This window comes from Cnephaeus nilssonii (assembly GCF_951640355.1).
Source record: "Cnephaeus nilssonii genome assembly, chromosome: 5".
Lineage (NCBI taxonomy): Eukaryota > Metazoa > Chordata > Mammalia > Chiroptera > Vespertilionidae > Cnephaeus > Cnephaeus nilssonii.
Window position 1 is genome coordinate 93,934,508 of NC_137076.1, and position 25,237 is coordinate 93,959,744.

Genomic DNA, 25,237 nt, shown 5'->3' on the forward strand with positions numbered 1-25,237 from the left:
TTCTCAATTCAGTTATCAATGTTATAGTTGCCATATGAAAACAGTTGGGAAGTTTCCCATTCCCTGGAACAGGTTAAATAGCATTGGGATTATGCTTTCTGTGAAGGTTCAGTCTCTGGATGAAGTCATTGAGGTCTACTGCTTTTTTGTTTGTTGTTTTGGTTTGTGGTTGATCTTTGATAATTTTCTTTTTCTCTTCTAGGAAATGGGCCTATTCAAGCTTTGTCTACTGGAACCAATATGGTGAGTTGTACTTTCTTAAAATTATCCATTAACTTAGGCTTTCACATTTTTGTGCAGAATTATACAAAACATTTTCTAATGATGTTTTCCGTTTACCTTTTACTATTTCTTATTTAATGTATTTGTACTTTTCTCTTACTATTTTCTTAAGTGAGTTAGTGGTTTGTCTGTTTTGTTGATTTCTTGAAGGATCCAGCTTTTTATTTATTAGTTTTACCTTTTTCTTTCTTCTAAAGCATTAGGTTTTGCTATTTATTTCCTTCCTTCTGCTTTGTTTTGGTTTATTTTGTTCTTTTTCAAACTTTTGATTTGGTTTAGTCTACTTTCTTTTAAGATTTTTTAAAATTGATTTTTAGAGAGTGAGGTGGGGCGGGGGAGAGAGAGAGAGAGAGAGAGAGAGAGAGAGAGAGAGAGAGAGAGAGAGAAAACAACAACAACAATTATCAATGTGAAAAGGGAACATTGATTGACTGCCTTCTGAACGCCCCCTACTGGGGAATAAGCCTGTAACCCAGGCATGTGCGCTTTGGGTGCACGGGATGGCATCCACCCAACTGAGCCACACCAGCCAGGGCATGTTTAATCTATTTTCATCCTTTCATCTTGACTACTGATCTCTGCTTTAATTGTACCCTTCAGATTTTGGTATTTAGTTTCTAAAAATGATCACTCTAATGTTTTCTTAATTACATGTTAAATTTTCATGCATATTTAAATCTATTTCTGTTCTATCTTGTCTGTATCATTTATCTGTCTATTTTTTAGATCAAAAATTTTAATTTGCAGCTTTTTAATATATTTGATATGTATAACACACATTATAAGACGAATCACTCCTCATTACTTTTTTTTTCTCTTCAGATTTTTTGGGCTAGTTTCACTTTTTGTGTGAATAGTCTCTTCAATAGTTACTTTTGTAATCATCTGTCAATTTTACTGGGATTGCATTGATTTTTTTACAGATTTCTTGTGGATAGTGGGTATTTTTATAATATTAAGACTTCTTATCCGAGAACAAGCTATGTCTCTTCATTGTTTGTTTGTTTGTACCTCTCAGTAATTTTATTTTTATATTTTTTTATGTCACACTACATTTTTGTTATATTTATTTCATGTTTTAGGCTCTAACATTTTTTTTTTTTGCTTTTGTGAATGGTATTCTTTTCTTCTATATTCTGTAAGTAGTTATTGTTAGTTTATAAGACCAGTATTGACTTTTGTATATATTTTTTGTAAATGGCCACTTTATCATGCTTTTCTGTTTCTATTTTTTCTTTTGTGTTTTCCAAGTATCACTATATAATATGCAAATGATGATAATTGTGTATTTGTTTTCCAAAAGTTGCATCCCTCATTTTGTTGATTTTACATACACTGGCTGGTACTTTTAGAATAATATTAAATAACAAATATGAGAGACCGTCCCCATGTCATATTGCTGACTTCAGTGGGGATTCTTCTAGTGTTTCACTGATTAGTATGATTCTTAATTTGGGGGAATATATGCCCTTTTTCAAAAAGTAAGGGTTTTCTTTTTTGAAGAATAAAGTTCATTTGACTTTTATCAAATGCTTTTGATAGTTTTCTTGGTAATCATATTTTTCTCCTTTGACCTATTTATATGATGAATTTTATTAATGGGCTTTTAAGATGGAAATACTTTTGAATTCCTGGAATGAATCAATTTGCATAATGTACTGTGGATCCTCATTGTTAACATTATATTTAAGGGTTTTTTACAGTAATATTTTTAAAGTTAGGTTGGTTTGCAAGTTTTTAAATCTTTGTAATATTTTAGCATCAAAAACTTAATTCTTAAAGGAGTTGTAGTAGTCTGTCATGTGGATCTGCCGCAACTGATCCCTCTATGTAGGCATTTATGTTGTTTCCAGTTCTTCAGAATTGTAAATAAGTGAATACTCTCATTAATCCTCCCTCTTCCTTACCCTTAGCTCATTTACCTCTTGTTAAGAGAACCCCTCCCTGACCCACTGGCAGCAAATCCTCCTGTCATTCCTTCACAGCGCTTATTATGCCAGTAATGTACATTGACTGTATGTTTAGTTGATTGCTGTCTATCTTAGACGGTAAGTGCCACATGTCTGATATTGCACATCACTGCATCCTTCAAGGATGGATGTCTGGCCCATAGTATGTGCTCAATAAATATTTTCTGAATACTGAGTACTATTTCACTACATGCATTTACTTCCGAGAAGGGTAGGCCTGTTGCATAAAAGAAAATTTAAAATTTTATTTTCCGACTATGTATATTGAGATAACAAATTTGTTGGTTGGAGTTAGGGGTGCACTGGGTTGTTTTCATAATTGAAGAGGGAGACATATGGTTGGAGCTGGGATGGTGGAGAAGGGGCAGGTGGGCAGGGTTTACAAAGGCTGGGCAAGAGGGAAGCCAAGGCATAGACTCTAGAACTGGTGGTGAGGAGAATAAGAAGCTTCAGAGAAGAGATTTTCCATATGAAACGCCCTATTAATGGATCCTGCTTCATAAGTGAACTCTTCAGCAAAGACCACTCAGCTCATGAAGTGCTTAGTCTTAATAGATTTCTTATGAAAATAATTTTTTTTTAAACCTAAGACTGGATTGGTTATTCGACAAGTACAAAAATGCCATCTGACTTTCACCAAGTTTAAGTGTAACAGAAGACAGTGGAAAGCCCTGCATGTAATAATAAAAAAACAAACAAACAAAAACACCCAAAAAACAAAATACTGTTGCCCAAGTAGAGGTTTGGGAGAAAAGTGACTTTGATAACTTTGTCTTTGAAAATGTTGGCAAATATTTGAGTGCAACATGCACCAATTATGTGTGATCAGTATTAAAACTAAAACCATGAATACAGTAACTAATAGGACTGCAGGATCCTTTTCAAGGTACATCATAGTTCTACTTAACCCTGTTGGTCAGACTCCATTTAAAGAATTCTTTTTGTTACTTCACTGGCAAACTCAATAACACCCAGCAGGGAAGAATTTAGGAAGCCAAGGCCTAAGATAATGTTTGATGGGAAGAGGAGAAATATAGTCTCAGAAAGAGAAAACTCAAGGGTCACTTGAAGCTGTCCTCAATCGTGTTGAAGGACTGCTATGTTGAAGAGGGATAGATCTTGCTCTGTGAGCTGCAGAAGAGATGTTTGGAACAATGTTGTAGGGCTGAAAGTAACCCTTGCGTTGCTTTCACAGGGTTACTTTCATAGTAGGGCAGAAGATGTGTACTAAATATATGGGAAAACTTCATGATTAAACTGGAATGCACTGTTGTTGGAAGAGGGCCTTTCTGGATTTGAGGATTCCAGCAGAAGCTGCATGCCTTTCTACAGGAGAGATTGTGGAGGAGATTTCTGTATTAGGTGGGCCAGACTGCATGACTTCTATCTCTTCCAATGGAGAGTCTATGAAAAAGGCTAGCTACTCTCATTGTTCCTGGCGTAGTATCTACTTTACCCTTCCGGCTGTAAGCTCTGCGAGAAGGAGGACTATGCCTATCTTGTTCACACTGAATTACCAGGGCCTGGCATAGAGCTTTGTGCTCAGTAATTACTCTGTGAAGTGAACTGAACAGTTGCCATCCTGGGTAGCCAAAGCCAATGGAGCTAGTTTAGTAGCCCATGAATGGAGTAGAAGGAATTAATCAAGGGGACTGGGTCAGTTGATTTTGTCTCTCCCTGGGTCCTATCCTTATTGAGCCAATAGGAGACCTGGTCTTATTGCCAACTTTATCTTTTAGGTGTAGACTTTCATTTCTTCACTCATGAATTGATAGAGAAGCAGTGTGGTGGAGTGGCTAAGAGCACGGTTCCTGGAGTCAGACTCCCTTGTGTTACTTTCACAGGGTTACAGTCAGTATTGGATGAGAGAGGGGGGGGGGGAAGGGGGAAGATGTTGTTATAAACTGGTATAAATTTTTAAAAATTAAGCTATTGGAAAATATAGGACATATAGTAGGGGTTTGAATGACGTGCATGACCATGAATTCTCTCCCTGTACGTAGAAGCTTATGCATCATCATTGGTACACACATTCAAGAGGTGGAAGGCTGGATCTAAGTCTAGTTTGCCACAAGCCATGATCTTGGGCAGGTCATTCTCCTCTTTGGACCGTCAGAAACACGGGGCTGAAAATATCTGTTTTGACCACCTTGAGAGTGAAATGACCTGAAATGTGTGGCAGGGTCTTGGTAACTGTATGGAATAAAATGCATACCTTCAGGTCTATGATTGTTTATATCTTCGGTTTCCCTTCCCCGCTCCCACATATACTTTGTAATGGGGACCTGGCTCAGCTGCTGGTTTGTAGGGAAAGCATTTTCCTGTTCTCCCAGATTTAGCTCCTCCTCTTCTCATAACCCCTTCCTGAGAGGAGGAGGGCAGGGAACACTTCCTCTTTGTTTTAGAACTGATCAGGCTGCTCAGGTGTAAGATTTTAGATCAGGAAGAAAAATGGCTGTTTTGATTTCCACCCTGTTCTTCCTTGGTGTTTCTTTCTCCGTTCCTCTCAAAATTTCCCTAGTTCTCCTGTGGCATGAAGTGAGAATGGCAAATGAAACACGAAAAGACATAAATTCCAGGCATAAAATATATATCAAATATACATCTATCAATTGGCTTTATGCTATCTGAGCTGCCCCCAGGGTACCAGTGGATCAGGTGAATGGATTTCTGCCACTGCGGGTAATTCCATAAGGTAATAGGGCGGGCCCTAATGCAGTGCAGAGGCAATATTCTCCCAGTTATATATCATAGTTTAAAAGGGGAATTTGTATATTTTGATTTTGTGAGTCAATGAAGCTAGGTCCCCAAGGCACTGTCGAAGCTTAGGCTTTCTGAGGCTGTGGAGAGGAGCTGGCTCAAAGCCAGGAAAGCAGCCAAAAGAAAATGGAACCACTTGGACTCCAGAGGCCTGGCTTAGAGAGGCCAGTGCTAGGACCTCTGAGAAAGCTCAGGATGGAGAGAATTACCATGTAAATATATGTTTTAAAATTTTTTAATTGGCCAAGTTCACTATTATACCCAATAGTGACTTTGTCTAACCAAATGGGGAAAAAATTCAAGTTATTTGTTTGACTGACAACACCCAACCAGAAAGATCAATCAGTTAGCTCTGCTAATGATGATGATGTAGCTCTAGGATGATGCAATAAGAGAGAGAAGAAGGATGGACATGGAGAGAGAAATATAGGGACAGCTAATACTTATTAAGAGAACTTTTATTTCCCAGGTACTGTGCTTAGCTCTTCCCATGCACTGACTAATTTGGTACATTCACAACCCTAAGAGGTAGGAACTATGGTTATCATTCACATTTTATGGTTGAGGACATTGAAGCATGGAGAGGTTAAGCACCTTCTCCAAGGACCACCTAGTTAGTGGTTGATCACGGATTTGAACCCCATCTTAACCAGTGTATCATGCCACCTCCAAAGGAGAAAAGCTCTTTCGAATGTGGGGAATGGTTCTCTTGGCTCCAGGAAGTCTGACGACCTAGGTTCAGAAAAGTTTGATTGGAAATGAGGATATTAGAAACGTGCCTGGAAGCAAGTAAGTACTCCTGAATATACCAGTATGCTTACAAATTGTTTCTACAGCTCTGTAAAGTTAGTGGGAGGTGGGAATAAACCTGCTTCGACCTTACTTCAGATAAGATCTCTGTTAGCAAAATCCACATTTGGACCTGAGCCCAAGTAGAGTTGTTAGAAATCTTATGACTTGGCTTAGATTTAAGAGGTTTTGAGATTCTAAAAATAGGATATAGACTTTGACTATTGAAGTAGAACTGTTCTTAACACTTCCTATTACTGGGGAGTCCCAAGTCCAGTACACAGTATGCACACAGTAATATGCAGGATGCATATCTAACATCCAGCCCATTCCTCCTAACAGAACTCATTTTATTCAGTCAGTCACCCCTCTTCCAGGCAGCCAGTTACCTCTGACACAGATGATCCCAGTCCCAGATCACAGGCATGGGCCTAATTGTATTTAGGGTAATTCAATTCCTCTAGTGTGTGATTAGTTCAAAATGGACATTTGATCTGCTACTGGCCAATTAGAATTGAGAAGAAGTGGGGGGAGAAGGGAGAAAGGTTGAGACATCTGGGTAATTTTTTTGCTATTGTAAGAGAAATCCTCAGAGAGAGATTATCTTTTTCTTTCCTGTAGTAGGTGTGTTTGTGTAGTGATAACTATATGTGTCTAACAGTGCTTTATAATTTTCTCAGAGATTCAACTAAAATCAGCTTAAAGAATATGGGTTTATTTTATAATTTATCACATAGCAAGAATTCCAGAGGTAGGACAGTTCTAAGGTTGATTAATTCCAGGAGCAAGAGATACCTAGCATCTTCTTATAGTGTGTGTTGGTAGCTTTCTAAGTGGTAACAAGATGGCTGTACCAGTTCTAGAAATCATCTCACACAGGAGAGACAAGAGTCTAGCAGCAGGAAAAGGGGCAAGTTCCTGACTCATGTCCCTTTATATGAGTGTGGAAAACATTTCTAAAAGGGTCAATGTTGACTTCCCCTAATATTGCCAAGACATGTGCTTGCCTCAAACAATGTAGGAAGACCAATGGAATGACCATAATTGGCTTAGATAATTACCATCTACATTCAGGAAGAATTAATGATGTACACTGATGCCTGAACAAAACTGGGCTTCTGTGAGAAAGGAAGTTGTGGGAGAGTATGGCTGTGAGATAGAGGACCAATAGGGTTGGCCAACCCTGCAACGATTGCAGTCATCAGGCTGAGGTTTGAATGAGGTCAACACCGAGGATGACAGAGTGGACAGATGGAAAGAATATGGGTCCTTGATGACATAGTGAGCTGCTGAGTCCAAGCAAACAAGCAGCCTGCACAACTGCCTGTGAGGTTCCTGTCATGTGCCATACGTTCTCATTACAAAATCTGTTTGCCTGAGGTTTCTGTTATTTACAACTGAGATCACTAAACACTGACAAAAGGTGCTGGACAAACACTTGATGAATAAATGAATGAGTGAACAAATGAAGTAATTGGAGGTTTATGTTCTAAGGATGAAAGTCTTGTATTGAATCTGACTAGGATGGGCGAATTTTTAAAAAGTAAGAAAAAGTCAGATTTTGGTATATTGAGTCATAGTTTAAATGCACGGGAGAACACACAATGAATCCTTCTGAAAAGAATGCTATATTTTATTTGTCTTATAAAATAGTTTTTTAAAATTTAAAACATTAGAGATATCTGTGGTCATTGTGGTTGAGAGAAAATAATAGATCTTAAATAGGTGTAGAACAATTAGTGACAGTTTTGTTTTAGTAAAAATTATACTAATTGAATATGTATTATTTGCTGATCCTTTTGAAGAGTAGATATATAAGTAAAATAATATAAAAATAATGATATCTATAATAATAAAAGCATAATATGCTAATTAGACCAGACATCCTTCTGGATGAAGCTGTGGTGGCGGGGCCGAGCCCCTTGCACGAATTTCGTGCAGCAGGCCTCTAATTAATAAATACCTACCATTGATTAAGGACTTACTATGTGCCATGCATAGTTTTAAATGCCACACACACACACACACACACACACACACACACACACACACACTCTAGAGGCCCAGTGCATGAAATTTGTGCACTCAGGGGGGTCCCCTCAGCCTGGCCTGTGCCCTCTTGCAGTACAGGAGCCCTTGGGGGATGTCTGACTGATAGCTAAGTTGATGGAGGTGGCAGGAGCCTCTCCCGCCTCCACAGCAGCACTAAGAATGTCCAGCTGCGTCAGTTGGACATTCTTAGTGCTGCTGTGGAGGCGGGAGAGGCTCCTGCCACCTCCACTGCGCTCGCCAGCTGTGAGCCCGGCTTCTGGCTAAGTGGTGCTCCCCCTGCGGGAGCGCACTGACCACCAGGGGGCCAGGTCCTGCGTTTAGCATCTGCCCCCTGGTGGTCAGTGTGCATCATAGCGACCGGTCGTTTTGCTGTTCGGTCAATTTGCATATTAGCCTTTTATTATCTAGGATAGGGTATATATGCCATATAGATATAGATAAACATAGATTTCCATTGCTCCTTATAATAATCCTATGAAGTAGATAACTAAGTCCTATATGCGAGTGTACCCCTCACGTCCCGTGTGGTTCAGGGTTCAGGTTCAGAGTTCGGGCTCTGGAGGAGGCTGCACACAAATGAAAGAGACAAGACAAGAAAATACGAATTTGGGAATTGGGGGCCAGGAGGAAGCCCAAGAGAGGACTCCGCTTTGCTCTGGCCTTGCGATCCCTTTTATTCAGGTTTGGGATACACCCATAGCCCTTAGGCAGGCAATTTCCAGTACCAGGCAAACTATCTTATCAGTAACGATTTACATGAGACTAAAAGGTTGAAGTTGCTTCAGCTACCTTTGTCTCCACCAGACAGTGGGTGTATGGCTCTGACCCTTGCCAGAGCCTCAAGGTTGACCAGCCTTCCGGGTTCCTTGTCCACCTCTTTCTGTTAGTGAAGGCAATGGGTAGCTTTCAACACCTATATATAGATGTAGAGATAGAAATAGAGATAGAAGAAGTTAGGTAGGTAGATAGATAGATAGATAGATAGATAGATAGATATAGATATCCATTATTCCTTGTACTAGTAATAATCCTGTGAGGTAGACAAATAATAGTAATCCCATTTTACAAATGAGAAACCTGAGGCAGAGAGAGGTTAAATATTTTATTAAGGTTATATACCTAGTAAATTGCAGAGCTTGGATTTGAACCCTGATCGTCTTGTTCCAGAGCCTCTTCTCATAACCACTGCTATATGGGCATGACATTTTATTTCCAATTGTACAGACTTGGATCTGAGGCTCAGACAGTGGACGTGATTCACCCTCTTTACAGTTGGGGGACTTCTTAGCTATCTCATAAGGTGTTTTAAGTAATAAATGAGTGAACATGTAAAAAGCGCACAAAACCAGTGTTTGAATATATATGAAATCTTCAAAACATTGGAGGGCTTTGTTATTATAAATCCAGGTCTTAGTTTTCCAGTCTAATGCTAGGGATTATCACAAATCTCTGAATATCCCCAAAGTGCAGCATTTCTTACCACACCCACCTCTTCTAAACCCTCTCAACTTACAGGAGGCTTGGCTTTGCACGTGTTGCCGGGGAAATTGTGAAAGATGATGCAGGCTCATGAGCTGAAGTCAGAAAGGCAGTCTTCTCTCACAGCCTCATTTTACTCTTCCAGCACACAGAGACCAACAGACCAGGTTATCTTAAAAAAATTTATTTTGATTGAACTCTCACACACAGAAAAGAACACTAATCATATAACTCTATTTATTATCACAAAATGAAACACTAGAAAATAACAGGATGAATTTTAACTAAGGAACATATCTGGGTAACCAGTCCCCAGAGAAGAATTAGAACCTTATTAGCACCCAGAAGATTCCTTCATGCCCTCTCCCCGTCACTAACCTGTCAAAGGCAATTGCTATCTCAACTTCTGATGCTACAAATCAGTTTTGCCCATTTTTGCCCATGATGTAAGTAGAATCACACAGCATCTACCCCTTTGCGTTTGGTTTCATGTTGTCAACATAATGTTTGAGAGATTTATCCATGTTGCTGCATGAGGCGATGGTCTGTTCAGACTCATTGCTGTGCAATTTTTCACTTATGGACATACCACAATTTATTTTTCCATTCTTCTGTTGAGCAATTGATTGTTTCCAGATTGGTCTATTAATTACAGTGCTGCTGTGAATGAACATTCTTGTATGTGTCTTGGGGAACATTTGTCCACCTTCCTGTTGGGTATATACCAAGGATTGGAATTGCTCGGTCAGTAGGTATGCATGTGGTGGCTTCAGTTAAGATTGCTAAACAATTTTCCAGTGTGGTTTCCTAGTCTAGGAAGATTCACTTTAACTTCTAAAAAAAATAAGAACCAGTGGGAAACGTTGGAAGTATCACTGTAAGGGATGCTACATCTGGGCCTGAAGCATCAGAAGCATCTGGTTAATAATTCATTTGCTCAACATACATTTATTAAGCACCTACTACGCGCTAGACATTGTGCTAGTGGCTCTAAGGCTTTGCGGACCTTATGGACTAATGGAAAGAGGATTTAAACATAATCCCATTGATAACTCTGTGTTTGTAAACCGTGATAAATGCTATGAAAGAAAAGTATAGGATGGCATAAGCCTAACAGACTAGTGTCCCCCCACCCCCTTTTTCCCTAAAGGAAAGGGAAAAAGAAAAAAGCAGCCTACCTCAGAGCTGTAATAGCCTTAATTGTGAACCAGCTTCTGAGCTGTCAGAATGGGACCTAATTAATCACCGAGGGTGGTAGGGAATTGATGAATTGCCCTGGCGCTCTTTTACTAGTATAAATCTTTGATTTAATGACTGCTGCTCTCTGATTCATACCATACTACCCCAGTGATCAATATGCATGATGAATGGCTGGTGTTCAAGAACCACCCACTTGGTAATGCTCCTTTACATATATAAGGTATGTATATATATGAATTAGTACGCAAGACAGATTTCTGACAGAGGCAGAGGGTGAGGTAATATGGGTTAGGAGGAGGAGGGGGGGCAGAGATGGGAGAGATGAACAGAATTTGCTAATAGAAGTTGGGAGGAAATTTTCAGGAAGGATAAATAAAGCACTCTGGGATAATACCTCTTCCTCGTTTACTTTTTTCCCAGCTCCCTTAGCTTAAGTCCTTCAGTTCAAGGATCTGACATTGCTTTGGAGAAAACTTCTATTTATTGTAGGATAAGAGCGACACACACACACACACACACACACACACACACACACACACACACACACACAGAGAGCTATGGATTCTTTGCTTCATTTCAGAGTTTCGATTGCTGAGTGGGGATGAGGGTGGGAAACTGACCATGGTTTGTTGTGGTTCAGGAAGACCTGTTTGGTGGTTTGTCCATGAAATCCAGAACTGTTTATTGAGTACCTTTCATATTCCAAGCCCCAAGCTAGACACTGGAAACACATCGGTGATACAGGAAATACAGGTATAACCTCTACCCTCAGGGAACTTTTTATCTAGAAGGCTCTGTGGGGCTACCAGAGTCTTCTTTTGGTCCAGTGGACACATACCTGCTGGGCTTCACTCTGGTATTGTTGGGATACCTGGTTTCTAGTTTCAGAGAATTATCTGTAGGCTCCTCTCTTTCTCTCTTTCACACACACATATATTTTGTAATTCTGTTTCCTCATCTGTCAAACCTTGCTCTCTCAAATTTGTTAGTGAAAGCCAGATATATACAATATTACTTGGGATGCAATGAGACCAATTCTAAGGTCAGTTTTCCTGAAACCAGTGTCTTTCACTTTATTTATTGAATGTATTGGAGTGACATTGGTCAACATGAACATATAGATTTCAAGCGTGGGTTTCTGTGTTACAAGATCTGTTTACTGCATCATGTGCCCACCACCCAAAGTCAAATCTCCTGTCCCCATATGAAACCAGTCTCTTTATCGTCATGCAATCAATAGGATGCCAAGTAGAATAGTGAAGTATTATATAATGTGGGGTGTTCTGAATTCCCAGTGATGTCATCTGGAAGACATAATCAAAGAGATGTTGTTACAAGGCTTCTTCTTGCATCATTGTTTTTGATGGCAAGAAGTTGCAAAAAATGTAAAGGTCCATCACTGGAATTACAATTAAACATGATGCTATGATTCATGATAATGTAGACAGCTACTGATACGCAAATAAGCTCATATAATATTATTGAGTTTAAAAAAGCTTAAAGTGCCCTGGCCGGTGTGGCTCAATTGGTTGTGTGTTGTCCCATGTACCAAGAGGTTGTAGGCTCGATTCCCGCAGGCTCAATTCCTGGTCAGGTTACATGCCCAGGTTGCAGGCTCAATCCCCAGTAGGGGGTGTGCAGGAAGCAGCTCATCTATGTTTCTCTCATCAATGTTTTTATTTCTCCCTCTCTTTAAAAAAAATCAATAAAAATATATTTACAAAATGAAAATAAAATGGTTAAAGAAAAGCATGTATTATGATCTGTGGTACATAGTAGGTATTCAGTAAATATTTGTTCAATAAACCAATAACTGGAATTTTGTAACTGTCCATACTTCCCCATGAGCCAAAAGAGATGCATGGAATGATGCTTCCTAAAATGTTAACAATGGTTATCTCAGTAGTGGAATTTCAAGTAAAAAAAAAAAAAAGCATTTTAAAAAATATGTATTTGAAACAGTTTGATATTTTAATAATGAATGTGATTTATTTATATAAGCTATTTTGATTTTTTAAGGAACAGCATTCTGAGTAAGAATACTTTCCATCTGTTCAAAGGGCGGCTAGAAACCTCCCTTCTCTGGGATTTGATCTTCCTCAGTCTGTGAGAGAATTAAGAAAAGCAACTCCTGGGCAAGCAGTCGAGTTTCTTTTTACAAGGCCTGGAGGGCTGATTCCGTCAAGGCCCCCCTGGAGAAATCTCAGTGATTCCGCGTCTCCCCTCCTGGGAGCTGGTGTGTTCTCCCGCTCCTGAAACCAGGGGATTCTCACACTTATTACTACTGTGGCTTCTCCTCCCCTCTTACCATCTCACCCTGGCAGATTTCTTGTTTTATCTGGCACCCAGTAGAGCTCTGCTGAGCTGAGGGCCTGTCTTTCCCACCAATCCTCATCCAATTAATTGATAAAAGATTAATAATTTAATTTTAGTGATGGGAATTACCCCCGCTCTCCGAGCTCCCTCTCCACCACACGTCCCAGAGTTGCCTCACACAGACAAGCACCTGAAGCAAGAGGAAGGAACAGTTTCTATATTTTAAGTGGATTTGGCCACTTGAGCATCTTTGATTGGAGGGCAGGCAAAAGAACAGGAGGCGCAGAGCAAAAATGGTCCCTCTAGAAATCAGGAGGTTAAAAGGAAATTGGAAGGGAAAAAAAAATCACATTTGTTCCCTCTGTGCTCGTGGATATTTTTGGGACTTTTGCCAACCTACTTACTTATTTTAACCCTGAACTGCATGTATGTGACACAACTCCATTGATTTTAGATTCATTTAAAAGTAGGAGCTGTGAATTCAGACAGTCTTCACCAGCTATGGGACCTTTGGCTTCAATGTTTTCATCCGTAAAAGAGAGCTAATAAGACGACCTACCCTAAAGGGTTGTTGTGACAATCGATGAGATAACGTTAGTACTTACAGCACTTAGTCCGGTATCTGACATTTCGCAAGGGCTCAAAACAGTTTCAGGTATAATAATGACGGTTAATCTCTGCAACTCAGTATTAGTGATTATTTAAATAGAGGCTGAGCTAAAAGGTAGTGTTGGAAGAGGGTGTTTCTTCGTAAATTAATGTTAGTCTAGGACAGTGGTTGGCAAACTCATTAGCTCATTAGTCAACAGAGCGGCAAACCGTGGATCTCGAGCCGCAGTTTGCCGACCACTGGTCTAGGAAGTAAGGTTTATTTGAAAATAATTCGCTATTTAGGACAATGGAACGATTGCAATGGTTAAACAACTGTTTTGAAGCCACCCCTGGTGTTTTAGACACCCTGCTTGCAAGCAGCTGACGTGGAGACCACTTATTATATGTAGTTAGTTATCCAAGTACACCCTCTGCTAAATATCCTGTCCACTCTAATTTGAGTTACTATACTTTAAAAAATACTACTTTATTAAATATGTTCTCTAGTCCACATGTTTATGTAAATCAAAGGGATCTTTACATATTTTGAATAAATTGGCGAATGTACAATAGAATAGGAAGTGTAGGCTGTATTAAAATGGTATGAAGATTTTAATTAAACTCTTTTGGGTCTTATTCAAGTAACTTTTGCTGTATGAGGAGCCACGAAATTCTTTGTGTCTTATATCTCTTTGATCCTACAGTAAACCCATAGAGATTAGTAAGTGTTCACTTATCTTTTTATCACACACACACACACACACACACACACACACACACACACTCTGTGTAGTGTAGAGTAGCAGCTACCCAATAAATGTTGAGTGAATGATGGCCAATGGTTTGTGTAAATAGGCAGTTTAAGAGGAAGAGGGTCTTAAACATGAGCATTCATGTCAGCCTGCTTTTACCTCCTACAAAGATTACAAAACCCTTGTGCTCACTATGCATTTTGTGTTTCTTTTGTGTCTTTTCTGACAGTGTCTAGAATGATAGAGATTCAGTACATACTTATTGAATTGGACCAAAGTAAAGAGAGGCAGGCAAAAGTGAAATAGGACAGCCATGCCTCTGATGTCAGCCCCTCTGGCATTGGGCAGACACCTAACTTTCCCTCCCACCCCTGGGCGACGTTTGGCTCACCTAGGCATCTCTGAGCTTCACCGCTAGGAAGACTGGATCTGAGGAACTGGTAGGAGGAGGACTTGAAGGAGGGTGGATGGGAGTAGGGTCATTGAGCAGCTGATGAGAATGGTTCATCCTCCCTGGTTACAGGGAGGGAAACTACCTCAAATTCCATAATAAAAACCATATTCTGTGTAACAGGGAGAGGCCATTTTTTTTTTTTTTAATGGAAAGTAGCTGAGAATGGACAGACAGTGGGAGTGGAGGACCTGGAAGGTCAGGCCTTCGGGATCTGTTTATCTCCCCACTCCTGGAAAGAGAGAGTGTGGAATAGTTATCGGGGAGTGAAAAGACTACCAAAATGGAAACCAACAGCCGAGTGCACCCAGCCTCTTAAGCAGCACAAGGCTCCCAGCCCGAGTAGCCTTCGTGACAGCTGCAAAAGCAATGGCTGCATAGACTTCTCAAGGGGGAGGAAGTGGAATGTGAGAGACGCTCTTGCAGTAAGAAAAACATAATAAATCCAAGAGCTACACATAGCCTGGGGGTTTTTATGACCATAGCCAGGCATGTAGGAATGACTGAACTTAACCAAAGCTGTTAATTACCTGGGTGAGATCAAAAGCCCAAGTAAGGGAATATATTTATGATGCACCTTACAGGATATGCTTCAACTTCTTACTTTTTTTTTATTAATTGGGTTGATTAAATAGATTTAAAGAGCCCGGGCAGAGCCTTTTAAATCATATTCCATATTGATCTAATGAAATAGTCAATAAATTTACTAACACGGCCCCTTTCCTTTGTACAGTCTGGAGGGAAATGCTTCACTGAATGGTTATAACTCAACTCCAAACCTCACTGCTATTCCCCACAGTGACTCATAGAGAGCAGGAGGATGCTGGGAAAATCTTTCAGGCCATTTGTGGGAGTGCTTGAATAAGTGGTTTAACACCTGTTTACAGACTCCTCACCACCATCCATCCTGCCCACACCCCCGAGCCCTTCGGTGCTTTATGATGGACTTGGTGTGAGCTGGCAAGGGGTGGGTGCTTTGCAAATTCTGCGCCTAAGGTACCAAAATCACTAATGTATTCCACTACCTGTTACACCCCCGGCTCCCGGGCTTCAAGACTCCAGTCATATTTCAGTGTCTTTGATTTTATTCATTCGTCCATCCAGTTATGTAATACTGACAACAACGAGGCCCATAAATACAATACAGTATGCTCAGGTACATAAGAAATCTGTAATGAAGATTCCTTAATCTTTCAATAAATCTGGACTAAATTATGGGAAACTTGACTAATGTAGTTTTTCGTGTCCTTTTCCCACCCCTTAGAGCAAAGGGAACCCAATGCCAGAGAACACATGGAGAGGAGTATTTTATGGGATTTTGATATATTTATTTATTTATTTAGGACACTGACATTTCATGAATTTCTTCCATTCCGTGTGTAATGGAGCAAGGTTTTCCACTTGACTTATAGTCATTAATCCCGAAGATAGGCCCATAAGCAATGTTCAGGGCACACAGTTTCCTTGCGCTTGGGGTGTTAAGTCAGCCCAGAGGTGACAAAATTAACTTTGAAAATCCTTTAATGCATGCATACAAGACAGTGATTTGTGCCCAGAGCTCTGCCAATAATTATGTGAACACCCAAGTGTGAGAACCAGGGCAGAAAGGAATAGGGGCAGGTTGGGCATGCACCTCTGAGGAATTTAAACCATCCTATCTTTAAAGTACCATCAAATTCTTAGGGTGACTGAGGGGTGGGTTGGGGTTCCCATAGCGGCCCTACAGGCTCTAATCAACCCTGTTTTAATAGTAAGCATCTCTTAATGTAGTGTCATCGATTTATTTGTGATTGTGAGGCTTAAACCAGGAAGTGGGGCCTCCTCTTGGAGGTCTGGGGAGGGGCACTGAGGGGGGAGAATGGGGTCCGGGCTCTGAAGTCTGCAAGCCTACATTCAATGAGGCCTCCAGGCTACTTCCCTGTACTTTAGAGCAATGGAATCCGAATATCCAACCCAGGGCAGTTTGTGGATATAACCTGGCTTTAAAAATTAAATTCCTTGGTGAATTCAAATGTTGAACTCATTCAGGGTGAAGGAGAAATTTGCGTAATTGAGGCCTCTCTCTCTCTCTCTCTTTCCACTTCGCCCCTCCCCTTCATTGTATCTTCAATTATCTGGGTAATTTGGTCCTGGGGGCATAAATTCCTTTATAACTCAAATCCATTATTCAGAGCAGAGGCATCAGGAAATTACTCAGATTGCATCCCAGACACCGTGCCCAAGTTTTTGGAGCAGATCCGACCTTCCATTAGCACAGCCCTGCTCTCAATTTTTAGATGCGAGCCCGGAGGCTGGACATCCACAGCTCTTCCCTTCGTCCCTCTTTGTTTCAGCAGAGGCGCCTGTCGGGAAGCCCCGTGCTGGTGCTGGCTGGCAGCGGCTTCTCTCCACCCGAGGCCACAGTGGCTGCCAGCTTCCCTTGGCCAGTGTAGACACTCATTCCAGGCCAGGGGGAGCTGCTGCCAGGCGGGGAGGCATATGCTGCCGTCTTGTTTTGCCATTTCCAGGAGCCAGGGACCCAGGCCTTTTAATTTCTCTAAACCTCAGGCCTTCTGGTGGAGAGCTGGTTTCCATGCCTGTGCCCTGATAGGGGTGGTCTTTGTGCTGTGGATGGTCTGTGAGCCGCCTGCCTTTGGCTTTATAGGCACTCAAACCAAATGCACATATTTTCAATTTAGACTTTGGAAGAGGGCATTTCAGTGTTCTGGCAGCCTCTTTCATCTGGCTTTATTCTTTCTCGATTTCTTGTTAATGGGGGGTGCTCAGTTTGGCCTTGTTGTCTGTGTGCCGGTGTTTCCCCTCTTGTCCTTTTTTGTCCCCACCAAGGGATGACTCAGAGGAAGGCAGCATGTGGAAGGGCCTTGGGATTTGGCATCAGGCAAACTTGTGTTTATTGCTTTTTATCAGTCTCTCCTCACAATTGTGTGCGCACCAAAAGAACAGAGATTCTGCCTGTGTTGTTTTCTGCTTTGCCCCAGCATTGCCCCAGGCACATAGTAGGTCCTCAGTAAGGCACGTGAGTGAATGAACGAACAGGCTCAGATCCTGCTTCCTAGTTAGAAGCTTTGGGATTTTATGTGAGATCTTTGAAACACCCTTTTCTGTTTGCCATCTGGAATATGGTCATAAAATGTATAATATCATATAGAAAGTACCTGGTGTAGTCCTGTGTTCAATATGCCAGAAGCTCCCTCTCTTCTGTTTGTCAACCACAGGGTGAACTCTTTAAGGACAGGAACCTAACTCATTAATCTCCATATCCCAGAGGCTAGTATTGTCCCTATACATGGTAGGCATTCCATGCTATGCTTTGAATGAATGAATGAATGAATGGACAGGGGATTCATGTGAATCAGTGAAATTGACTATTGGGGACAGGCCTAGAGAAGATGCCTTTCTGCTGTGTCTCAGCTTCCATGCAGGGAAATGAGCTGAACACTGTCCACAGACCATCTGGACCTGGGGATTATGTGGGCCACTTGAAGTAGAATTTAATATTGGGATTTCTTCTTCCTAGCCATAAGAAGACCATGCATAGGATAAAGCCCCAGACCTTGTGGTGATTTGCTGACCATAATTCTCTACATATTTATAAGATTTTATACTCTCTATGTAATTTTTTGCACATTGGAATGTTATGTGATTTTACCTACCCTGTGAGCTTAAGTACACTTGCTCCTATTTTACCTGTTGGGCAGGTAAGAAACTGAGGCAGAGCATGGAGATTTGTCAAAGTCAGACAGTGGTTTGGTGCCATGCAACTCCATTTCCTGCCCCAAACTCTCTTTACTAGATCACGTAGCTTCTATGATTATGGAGCCGAGAGGAGGATACAGGTGTTTTACACTCTTATTCACTTTGTCAATATTGCTGATCTGCAAAATCTCCTTGCCTTTTTTGTTGTTGTCAATGACCCGAAGTCTGTATCTACCACACCATTTACAAATTGTTCCAAACTCTATTTTTGTTGTTATTTCTGACATGCAGTCAATTTCTTAGCTTGCAGCTCAATTAATCATGCTTGAGTAATTTTGAAGACAACTTCTGTGTGGCTGAAATTCGAAGGTGTTGAGGAGTTGGTCTAACAGCTTTCAGCACTACTCTCCCAAGATATAACCCAGCCGAGAAATTGTTTTACTTCCCATGTTAAGGTGTGTCTATTTCAATGTTCAAGAGGATTGTCATCATTAATTACATCTCTCTTTTGCGAAAAAGAAAGAGAAGGATTTTATTGTTTCTGTCTCAGCATAAACTTTCCCAAAGAGTTTCCTGTGCTGGCAATTTGAGGCCTTATTTATTTATTTATTTTACCTCTGATAAAATAACATGTAAAGTGAACACAAATCAAAGGTGACATATGATTTATTTACTGTTGACAATCCTGGTACTGTCCAAAGCCACAAAGGAACGAAGGATGATAAATTAGGTGCATCTCCACTTAGTACTGGTGATGTTCAATGCAAACCTTTTAAAAATTAGTTGGAACACTTTTTCGAAGGGGAATTAATGAAATACAATAACCTACTGAGGAGACAATTACTGAAGTGGAGATAAAATAGGTACCTAGGTGATTCTTCTTTAATGTTGCTATAAATATGGGCATTCAGATGCAGAATAAATTCTCAAAGTATGGATTAGCTCCATAGCCTTTGGTTAATTGCTGAAGCATAGACAGTTTTATAATTTGGATTCACACATTTTTTTCTTTGCTCCGTTGCTCTAACAGCTTTTATATCAAGCATGTGTTTTCATGACTTAAATGCAAACCCTACCATGGCCCTGAGGTCTTTCCTGAACTGGCACCCTCCCCACCTCATCTCGTTTCACTCTAAGCTTTGCTGACTGCACTCCATCTACACTGGCCGGCTTTCTTCTCCCTACGGCACATCAAGCTCATTCCCATTGTGGGGTTTGTCTGTGTTGATTCTTCTCTCTGGAATGATTTTCCACCACATCTTCACATAGCCCTGTGGTTCTTTAACAGGGGTGATTTTATCCCCTGGGGGTATTTGGCAATACCTGGAGACATTTTTTATTGTCATGACTTGGAGATGGGGTTGCTACTGGTATCTAGTGGGAAGAGGCGTGGACACAGGACAGCCCCCACAACAAAGACTTACCCAGTCCAACGTGTCAACAATGCTGAGACTGAGCAATTTGAGGAAGCCTGAGTTATAGCTGCTTTTTCTCCACGTTTAAGTGCTAGCTCAGACGTCACTTCTCCTCCAATAGGGGCCTTCCCTACCATCTTCTCCAAAGCAGTCTCACTTGCTCCCATTACTTTGTATTCTTTCCTCTATAGCTCAGCATTATCTGGAGTTTTCTTTCTTTATGTAGTTGTTTACTTGTTTCTCATTTGCCTTCCCTCTCTAAAATGTAAACTACACTGGAGAAAGCACCTGTCCATCTTGTGCAAAACTCTTTCTGAAGCTCAGAGCAGTGCCTGGCATTTAGCAGATGCTCAGTATACCTTATAAAGAAAGGAAAGAAGGAAGGAAGAAAGGAAGGAAGGAAGAAGGGAAAGAAGATTGAATGTATGGAAGGATCTGTGGAAGGATCAATGGATGATGGATAATGAATAAAGACTGAAAAAATTTATGGACATAAAAATTCTTTTCTTTGTGCCCTGGCTAGTATTTCCCAGTGGATAGCATTGGCCCATGCACTGAAGGGTTGTGGGTTCGATTCCTGGTCAAGGGCACATACCTGGGTTGCAAGTTCGATCCCTGGCCCTGGTTGAGGCCCATGCAAGAGGCAACTAATTGATGTGTCTCTAAAAATCAATGGGAAAAATATCTTCTGGTGAGGATTAACAACAACAACAACAAAAAATATTTTTCTTTGTAATGATAGTTGACAAAATTTCTAATCGATAAACACTATTTGACCAGCACATGAAATTTTATGTTGTCATAAGAATATTACTGGTAATACTTCCTGGTGAATCGTGGCAGTATGTATGGTGAATGGCTCTCAATGTGATACCCAGTTTCAGAAGAGGATCACTGAGTCCATTAACACTGGTTTCCAGTCTGAAGGAGTCGTGGGCTTCCTTGGTTGAATAGCACAGCTAGAATCTAGGAGACTGATTCTGGGGTCTAGTCATTAATATGAGTATTGATGTTTGTCACTGGGACAGCCCGAGATTCTTTTATATTCACTCTGAGGATTATAGGCCCTTCTCCATTATTTTCTCAGTTATGGCTCTTCTTAGTTTCCACTGCTCTGTTTTTATTGCTGCCAGTCATTGTTTCTTTACCTCTTTTGGTGATGACTCATTGAGACTGTGCTTTTGAGCCTGGTCATGTCATTTATAGGAGCCTCTTTATTCTTTGGCATCATTTATCGATAGTTCAACCAATTAATTTTTTACTTAAGAGAGAATTATCATAAAAAGTCACCTAGATTATCCATTGTGAAATACACTTAATGCAATTAAATGCATTTAGCGCTGTTATTAGGCTGAACAGTAACGGAATCAGTATTTGATAATTGAGAAGGCAACTCCGGATAACAGCAGGCTCTCGATCATCATACTGAATTTGAATGGTCCTCGCCACACAGGTGGGTGAGAGTGCCAAGTCACAGAGAGAGTCCCTGGGTGTAATGGCAAGTATGTTTGCTCTGCCATGGAAAACACATGTTTCATAAAGACGTGACTTTACCGACTTTTCCTCTGGCTTCCTACTGAGCCTTTAAACTCTGGAACTTTCATCATGCTTCCATCCCCCACTCCCAGCCTCTGTCTTTATCCTCTAATTACATGAGCTTAACTTCCCCTGACCCACAGAGAGTCAAGAAAAATTGGCATATAAAGTCCTGTTGTGTTTTGGTCTGACCTATGGGTCCTTTAAATGAAGCCAGGATAGAGTGTGGGGGTCTGAGCTACTAATGTCTGGATGCCCGTTAAGAAGCATAAATCTCTCCCAACCCAAGAGGGACTTGAATGTGTTGATTTTCAACTTTCTTGGATTTGTGACACCTTATGGTTTGATTTGCTAACACCTTTCCCCCCACTTTTAAAAGTAACAGGTGTGTCATATGTTTATTTAAAAATTAAAGCAAATCATTATTTATACATTATTATTTAGCTTTATTTTCAAGAGTGAGGGAAGAGGGAAGTACTTTGGAGAATTTTTAATGGCCATAATAGCTGGTTCCTCGGGGCTAGCTCAAATTCAATACTCTCTTTATTCCTTAACCCATTGCCATGATTTTAGCTAATTTAACCTTGCCTTCTTTGAACTGTCGTTTGTACTCTCTCATTTGATCCTTGACTATATGTTGTTCTCTATTGTTCTGTAATTGCTTCTAGTGTGCTCTGTATTTCCAGCGATATCATTCTCCTTAGGTCTGACCCAGTTCTAAGCACATCTGGAACACAAACTCTCAGTGCTCATTGGATAACTGATCAGAGAAGAGAGACGCCTATCTTCCCTGTGATTCACCTAAGGATGTATGCTCTTCAAATTCTGTGCAAAGAGCAGTGATAGCCACATCACTGACACTACAGGTGTCTATTATTTGTGTGGCCTGGCTGGGAATCAGATTTGTAAAATGAAATTTGAAGGGCAGCAAAGGATGTCCCTTAGGGATGCTGTGATGTGGCCCAGGAACTCTTGGCTATTATTGCAGGTGCTGATTTGAAAATGAAGAAGAGAGGTCTAGACCAAAAGTTAAATTTGAGAGTCATCAGAGTATAAAGGGTATTGTAGGTCACTCAAGGAAAATGGATGTCCAACAAATAGAGGAAAGCTTAAACAGACGCTTGAACAATACAACTAACTGTACAGATGTCTGACTGGTCATCTCCTCCTAGATGCTTTTCAGGTTCCTATAAATCAGCAAGTCTGCAATGGAATTAAGCATCCCTTTCTCCCAGATTCAACTTGCTCCTCATCCTTTATTTCTTCTCAAGTGACTAGCATTATCATTTGCTGAGTTATTCAAGCCTTGATTTCTTTCCCTCCCAGTCCTTCAGTTTTCTACACAGTTGGTTACAAATTGTATAGATTTTTGCCTCCTAAATATCTCTCTAAACTGATCACTATTCTCCATTCACAGTATTCATGGCCCTGGGACAGTCCTCTGTCCTCTCTCACCTGGAATAGAACAACTGCTAACTAAATGATCTCGCTGCCTCTAAAGTGGATCCCTCACCATCTCCCCCTTGCTTTCTGGAAGTCCATCCTCTTATATTACTTCCAGAGTTATCTTACTGAAAAGCACATATGAGCTTGAGTCTATAATGGAGGGGATTCAGTTGCCATATTAGCTAAGGAGTCTCCAATGGCTTCTTTTTACATCCTTCTGGATAAAGTCTAAATAAACTTTTCAGCAAGACATAAATCCCTTTATGAACTGGCCTCCTCTAATTTTTGCTATAGTGAACAAGACACAGTTCCTGTCCTCAACCTTTAAGAGACTAACACATACACAGAAAATACTTGGATTATAAATATTACAAGGGAGGAAGCAAGCACAGGGTAGCTATGCACATGGAAGGGCCACCTAACCCATGATGGGTGGGGGAAGCAGAGCAGGCTTCCAGATCTCCCAATCTAAGCCAAGGTCTTATGGGAAAGAACCTGTTAACGAGGAGTAAGTGATATAGGGAGAGGGAAAGCATGGCCTGGGCAGAAGGAAGTGCATGGTTCAAGGCCAGGAAGCAAGCACCATGTGCATGAAGAACTGAGAAAGTCCAGTGACCCATAAAGAGCAGTGGTGCCAACTGCAGCTGAGGCCACACTGGGTCTTATGAGCTATATTAAGGAATTTGGATTCTATTAAAGCAGCCACTGACAAATAAGATTCAAGTGTTGATCAAACAGAATAAGCTATATAATTACCTACAAGAATATTTATTTTGAGGATTCTTGGAATAGACTTGATTACATTGCAGGTTTGTAGTCTTTTTGTTTGTTTGTTTGTTTGTTTTTTAAAAGATCACAGTGAGATTACTCTAAAATGAATTTTTATTGACTCAGAGCACAAAGGTAAAAGAAACCTCCAGAGGTCATTGAAATTTTAGCCATGCCTTTAGGCAGAACCATACATAAATCTTTCCAGACAGATGGGTGTTTGTTGGCAAAAGTATTCAGCCACAAAGAAGTAATCGCTGCTTTTGTTGACAGATTTAGAGATGTTTTGCCAAACACTATCTTAAAATACTATGATTAGATGTAATTTTGCAAAAATGAGTCTATAATGGAGGTGATTCAGTTGCTGTATCAGCTAAGGAGTATCTTCTATTTACAGTTTATTTAATTTACATTTGATTAATTTACACTGAGTGCAAGCAGTTACTCTATAATTATCTCTCTGCCTGCATCCAGATACTTGCAACATTATGTTTGGGAAATTGTAAAATCAGTAGATGCTAACATAGAAAACACCCATTAAGTAATCTCTTTCACCTACTTACCATCAAAGCAAATGTTTTATGACTTTGGATTCCTGAAGAGTTTTCAAATCTATATTTCTCATACATCCTAACACAAATGATTATTTACCCTCCATTTTCACATTTCAATATCTAAGCTGTCACAAACCACAAGTTTTTTAATTGTTTTAGTTTTGCTAACTCCACCATTATTAGGCAAATCAGTTATTTAAAACATATCTTTCAGGAAATCATATACATGCATATCTGTGAACTTCTCATTGGCAAGAACTGTGTTCTCTTTAGTCACTTATTTCTTTAATTTAAAAAAATACTTATTGTGCCCTTCAGAAATTGTTGTGGATAAATTGAAATATTAGCCGTGCACTTCAACATACATTTGACTCCAAATATAAGCCAAGGGTCAGCAAATTACATTCCTTAGGCCAAACCCAACCTGCTGCCAGCATGGCCTTTGAGCTGAGTGGTTTCTACAATTTTCAGAAGGTTGCAAACATTCTAAAGGAGAATATTGCATCATGTGAATATCATATAAAATTCACATTTCAGTGTTCATAAATAAGTGTTTTGGAGCATAACTGTATCCACTTACACATTGTCTATGGGTGCTCTTGTGCTATAAGGGCACATTGAGTAGTTGCACTGAAGATTGTATGGTTCGCTAAGCCTAAAGTATTTACAATCTGCCTCTTTACAGAAAACGTTTGGTGATCCCTGGCCTATAGTAATTCTGGTAATCTCATTTCCCCAGTGAATGAATGGTTTGCAGATGAACATAAAACCTAATCCTAAGAAATGGAATATCAGAAGCCCTCTGAGAGCTTTCTGGGAAAGGCTTCTGGCTCCTCTAAAGGAGACACAGGAAAACATAGTTTCTTTCCTTCTTTGTCATTGTTGCACCTGAATGAGGGGCCTGGAGCAGTGGCAGCCATCTTATGCCCATGAAGACTTCTACCTGAAGGCAAGGCTGCCTCACTGAGGAAGGAAGATGTGAAGAGCCAGGTTCTTGATGTGGGTGTGGAATCATTGAATGAGCTCTGGACCCCATCCTGTCGTTGTACTCCATGGTGTATGAGATAACATACTTCCTTCACGCTAATCCAGTTCTGTTCCTTGGCTACAGAGGTCTCCATGTATCCCAGCCACTTTCCCAGGTGTTGGGAATACAGTAACATCAAAAACAAAATAAACG

At 40.4% G+C, this 25,237-nt stretch overlaps 1 long non-coding RNA gene across 1 annotated transcript in view; it reads left to right on the plus strand.

Annotated features, from left to right (window-relative positions):
- Positions 1 to 223: 223 nt before the first annotated feature.
- LOC307100527 overlaps positions 224 to 25,237 on the plus strand; it is a 105,193-nt gene continuing 80,179 nt past the window's right edge. The window contains exon 1 of the long non-coding RNA XR_013813610.1: positions 224 to 243. This is a non-coding gene — a long non-coding RNA (uncharacterized lncRNA). The remainder of the gene's footprint in view (positions 244 to 25,237) is intronic.